Source organism: Syngnathus floridae, chromosome 1 (assembly GCF_059516105.1).
Source record: "Syngnathus floridae isolate MCC-2025c chromosome 1, RoL_Sflo_1.0, whole genome shotgun sequence".
Classification (NCBI taxonomy): Eukaryota; Metazoa; Chordata; class Actinopteri; order Syngnathiformes; family Syngnathidae; genus Syngnathus; species Syngnathus floridae.
Window position 1 is genome coordinate 7,775,322 of NC_142413.1, and position 6,056 is coordinate 7,781,377.

At 42.6% G+C, this 6,056-nt stretch overlaps 1 long non-coding RNA gene across 8 annotated transcripts in view; it reads right to left on the reverse strand.

Annotated features, from left to right (window-relative positions):
• Positions 1 to 6,056, reverse strand: part of LOC148403844 (uncharacterized) — a 149,232-nt gene that overhangs the window by 27,229 nt on the left and 115,947 nt on the right. The window lies entirely within an intron of this gene.

Here is a 6,056-nt window from a genome sequence, read left to right on the forward strand (position 1 = left end):
TGTGTGATATGTTACAAGCGACTGCGGAGGGGACGCTCTTATCTGACAGGCGGCGTTTGGAGCCCGTGAATAACGGACGGCTCCTCTGCCACGTTCTGCAACTTCCCCTAATCTTGACGCCGTCTTTATCACGGGGGGCATTAATACACAATTCTCAGAATACGCCTTTTCATCACGTATCCAGCCAGTGGTCAGGGATTTCATCTCATATCCAATTTTCTCCTCATTCTTCTCAACAAAATCTGCTAGAAGTCATGATGAGCCTGACTGTTCGCCTCAGCTGCGTCACGCAGCATTCATCAGCGGCTAAACATCACATCTCACGTCTGCCGTAATCACGTCCCCGCTTGTGCGCAGCAAAGCGCAAATAAAGCCTGTTGGCTGTGTTTTTTTTTTTTTTTTTTTCTTCTGACGGAGGCATTACCGCTCCCGTTTGTGTGCTGCCTTTGAGCGCCATGGAACACAGCCGTGACGTCAAGGCTGCCTGTCACTGGCCTCAATTAAGGTGCGGCAATACAAACGGGAAAGCGAGTGAAACGATTGCATCAAACCCGCGACTGCCACGAATGCAGCTTTACTTAAAAATGAGTATTTTGCTATGCTTTTCAAGCAGCATTCGTTTGGTCATGTTTAACCGGAGGCTGAACACCTTTGTATTTGAATTATTTGCAGGGAAACTTTCTTGAAAAATTAGAAAATTTGCCATTGGTTTCATGCAATTGTAAAGAAAATTGAAATACAGGGATGTATAGGTGTTTCGTGAAAATCGTCAGTCATTGTTTTTCGGAATATTTTTGTAACAAAGGTACTCGTGGTATTGGTACTTGGTATCGGTAAAGGAGACTCCTCAAGACTCGTACTGGTTGCAATCTCAAAATAATGGTATCAATCATCCCTATTACTTACAGTAGGCCCATTTCTCTTCCTTCCTTCCTTCCTTCCTTCCTTCCTTCCTTCCTTCCTTCCTTCCTTCCTTCCTTCCTTCCTTCCTTCCTTCCTTCCTTCCTTCTTCCCTTGCTTCTTTCCTTCATCCCCTAACATCATTTTATGAAAGTAAAGTCAAAATTGAATGAAAAAACATTTTCTAGCAATACAGTAGGCTATTTGATAGTACTCTCATTAAGATGTATAGCAACAAATGTCTAAACACTGAAGTCAATTAATTTTATGACCCATTTGTTTTTTGTGGGTGAGTGTGAGTACTTACTAGAAAAAGTGAATTCACAATATGAACCAACAAAAGGTGAGATTGTGTTCCACTTCTCTTATTGATTTCATCATCATGTGTTTTATTTTCTGTCATCCTTTGTATTAGACACAAGTGAGTCCATGCAGGGTCTCTCTGATATAGGAGCAATATTGATCCACAATTAGGTCTCCATGGCTTCCTTCACCAGGAAGAGAAAATCATTATTTAATTCAAAGCCGCATATACGTCTCTTGGCATACACTCACTTAAAAGAGGAAATGCCTTTTTTATTTTCATAGCGTCTACTTGCGTGCGTGCACCTTTTTGCATCGTCCATTGATTCCAACATCATCTTAAAGACTCAACTCACGCCTTTTGTCCTAACAAGCATGACAGGATTTAAGGAGATTTACACTCAGCCTGTGATTTAAACATCAAGGCTTAACCTATTTCTTTTTGAATAAAGACTTGCACGAGGATGCAGAGGCTTGCCATGTAAAATGATGATTCATTCCTTAGTGAATCAATGAGAAAAATCATCCTCCGTACATTTGTTATTTATTGCACTCACTTGATGGCTTGTCTCCATTAATTAAGCGACTTGGAGAAGCAAAACCAGGAATTTGACATTCCATAAAGGCAAATTAACATTTCTATTTTCAAATCAAATCATACAACATAGTAGAAGCTATTTTTCATAACTTTATTATTATTTTTTTTTACCTGAGTGATTAATATTTACAGGCTGTGCCTACATTTTGTTCTGTACTCTTTCAGAACTCGGCCACCTGCAGTCTGGGATCGATTGGCTCTCCAACACCAGCAGATTCACTATCCCGAGCCCCCGCACGCCTCCCACCAGCGACCCCCACCTTCAGGAGCCATCCCATCAGTGGATATATCAAGCACGCCAACAGGATTGCATGCTTCTTAATTTCTGATGTTGGCATGATTACGACACTCGCATCAATTTGATGCTTCATTGCAAACCACACAAACACCTCGATGTAGACGGATAGTAGATCAGGAGTTCCTCGTTTAAAAAAGGAAGAAATACACCTCAGCTCAGAGCACTAATACTTCTCGTGCCCGGTGGATAGGATTGGTAATTATCCTTAAAGTGGGCTTACAAACCAAACTAAATGCAGTCATTCAATGCTATGTAGGCCTAAGCATAAAAAAAGTAGTATATCCAAACACAGCTGTAAAAATTGCGTACTACACAAAGTAATTAAAATATATAGAATAAAATTAGAATGTCATGTTTTTCTTTCTTAAGCTGCAGTTGGACCAGTTTTTTTTTTCCTGAAATAAGAATTGACATACAAGTGCTCTCATCACAGCAAGCTGCAGTTTAGCACATGGAGTCGGTCTTAAAAAAAAGGTTTAACGTAATAAAATCAACAAATACAGAATTACCTTCTGTGCATTTCCAACAAACACTTTACTTTGGATGACCCGTATCTTAATGCTAACACACAATGCAAAATGCTTTAGACCTGCAAACGGAACTGGCACCAATGTTGTTGTTGGACGGCTAAGACAATTTTATTATGAATTTATTTTCAATGGGGGAAGAGGCTCCCAAAAAAAAAAAAGAGGCTCATTTTCTTTTCTAGGGGTTGCCAATGTGGGCCTGGCAATCAATTTTGGGGTATGTCAACCCAGTGATTCTCAACCTGTGTTTCACCCAACAGGTCCCAAAACACATTTATTTACAAATAATGTCTTTCTATATCATTCTATGCCAACAATGTATATAATGACAGGCAGAAATTTTTTCTGCTTCAGCCTGTTTCAATCCAAATGATAACCAACCTGTGGGCCAAGTGGCATTTATACAGAACTCTTTCTCCCCCTCTCACACACACACCTTCCTATCAGCTTTTCACTTTTACAAATCCCTGAGGTGATGAAGTATTCTATTATCAAGGACGCTCCCTCAAGGATGAAAATAAACAGCACCGACTGCAAAGTTTGATATTTCCTTGCCCACCCATGGGTGCCGAGGCGCGTGGGGAATAACACATATGGATGATGCAACAGTGCCGGGACGCCACTAGCCAAAGATGAATGCATTTACAGGGTGTGTGTTTGTGTAAGTTTGTGTGTGCGTGTGAGACAGAGAGAGAGAGCATGTGAGTGTGAGAATGATCTACTTGCTGCCTCAGTCTTTTTTTTCCCCCTCCCCAACCGGCCTGTCTCGGTGGTGATATGTGGAACATATGGGAAATTATTGTGGGGTTATAAAGCGCTGTTGCCTTCAGCAGACATGCAATAAATTAAGCAGTTTGCACAGAGGAGGAAAAACGCCAACTCTTTAGGAACACTTAGTAGAGATTTCCTATAAAGACTGCTCGCCGTCTCTCCCCTTTCCGCTCCGACTCCCTCATTCTCCCTCTCCCGCTCTCTCTGTCATCGTAACACAGGCCACAACACAATCTTTGCCTGTTCTCCCGGTTGGTGGTAGCTCAGTGGGATGTAGCCCCACAAATTATACACAAAAACCTTGCAAAAAAAAAAACATGTTTTAATAGTTTCCGCTGCTCTGCACACAGCGAGCATGTGTGGAACTGCTCGGCGGCATTGTTGGTCCAATTAAATGGATGAAGACAACAGTGAACAAGAAGAGGTAGGGAGGGAGGCTGGTAATGGAGGCCCAAAATGGCTGCAAACGTGCTTAAAATAAAATGACATGGGACAAGTTGCAATTTATGGATGGCAAAGGAACAGGAGGGAAGAGGTGGAAGGAAGCGGCGGTGGGCACGAGAGGAACTATTCACAGAATGTTAGAGAATCAAAGCAACCTGGAGACAGTGAAATGGAAGAAGTGAGCGACTTCAAAGTCGCAGTGTGATGAGCAACGCACAAGGAGACAGAAAGCGTGTGCGTGGGGAAGAAAGACAGCGTTATAGGATGATGTCAGCAAAGGCAAGCCGCCAATGGAAGAGGTTTGCTTCCTCATGTTAAATAATGCTACATCACACAGACCAGTGGAAAAAAACTAATCGCACAATCACAAAAATCAAGCCAAAATTATATAGCAAACACAAAAAGGCAGCATTTAAAACAAAATATAATAAAACCAAATAATAATAACTTAATTCAAGTTATGGAAATTCAAACAATAATTCGCCAACCATTCATGTTATGCTGCCGCATAGACACAAAAAGATGACCGGCATTTAATCGGCAAAACTTTGCCCAATTATCGACTCTCTCAAAAGGCTTAATATCAAGCAGATTAATTGATCGCTTCCCAGAAATAATCCTAAAGTGTCTTAATTTGGGCTCAATCTGAAATATTCTGTTGCTGTGGTAACGCGGCAGTAACGACAGCCCTCCTCCCAGCTGTTGGCGGGTTTTGTGCGTGTCGAGTCGAGCGTGTGCGTGTTTGTGTGCGTGCACGCGTGCATTGATGCCGCCGCCGTGCTGTGCGTGCCCTTTCAGTCTTCAGAATAGCGGCTCGCCTAATCTGTGAAAGTTGCGGCGCTCTGAACCGGCCGCCAAGCCTTTTCCCACTGAAGCCACGGCCCGGACTCGGCGTCCAGGCTTCTCACTTGATTGGTCCCTCCCGTGGCAGGACTCTCCTCCCCGCTGGGCGCGGGCCTTCTCCCCCACCCTCGCCGGGCCGTCCTAATCGGCTTCCCCTGCACCGTAATTCAGCAAACACACTATTCAAGTCTGAGTCCCGGAAGTGGGCCTACATTGAGGCTCCGACTCCTGACTAGTCCACCTGTGGACGTGCAGAGACGGGCTGTTAACTGTTGCATGGTGCCGCAGCTTCCAGCAGATGATGTGTTTATTTGGATGATGCCGTGAGAAGAAGCTGTGAGCAGTAACTATCTTCTCGTTGGCCTTCAACACTGAATCCACCCTGCAGGGACACAGGCCTTTGATATGTGACCATTTCAAACACACAATGAGACCAGTGTTTGTGTGCATGTGTGTGTGTGTGTGTGTGCATGTGCGCGCGCAAATGGAAAAACACCAAGTTGTGCGAAAAATGTGAGAGCAATTTGTTTGGGAGGGTCCAAAACCGAAAGGACACTATATTAGGGACACCAACACATTTCAATATGATCTTAAGTTTTGATCTGAAGTTTTGCCTTTGCAAAGACACACCAGCTCAGGCCCAATATATCGTATTTTTCGACCTTTACCTTAAAACACCAACCCTACTTGGAAACCATACTTTAATCGTAACCATACTTCAAACCCTAACATGATTTTGTTATCCTACTTTGAGACCCTAGTGAGGTTCCAACATTAAACAAAGACAATCATCAAAGTAACTTACAAATGTTCTAACATAATGCCAAACACGCCATGCAAAACGCTAACAAAGCTAGCAGGAATTTTCCAGTCGGCAGTGAATATTTGAAAATAAACTTCTCAATGCAGCTCAAAGTCTAAAAAAAAAAAAATGTTTACATCACTAAATTGTAACTGTCAAGATCAGAATCTCTGCTACAATTATAGCTCTGAAACACTGTAGAAACGTAAGCAACCGATATAAACTCGCCAGCCACAATATAAAGACATTTCTGTAATGATACACCTTAAAAAGTGTTTGTCTCACGTGCTTAAAGTACCAAGGTCACCATCACCATGGTAATGCTATAACGATCACAAACGAAAAGAAGAACAACTCCTTCAAAGGCCTGGCATTGGCATGATCCTGACTCCATTAAATGGAAATGGAATAGAAGGCAAGCTAATGCTAATGCCTTTATGTGTGTTTTTGTTTAACTGTTTCGGATGGACTGCTGTGAAAATGGTCATTAAAACAACAAAGCTCGCGGTGACTTTTACACTGCACTGTACGTTCCCAGCAAAACCAATCGGAGGAAGCAATAGCTCCATC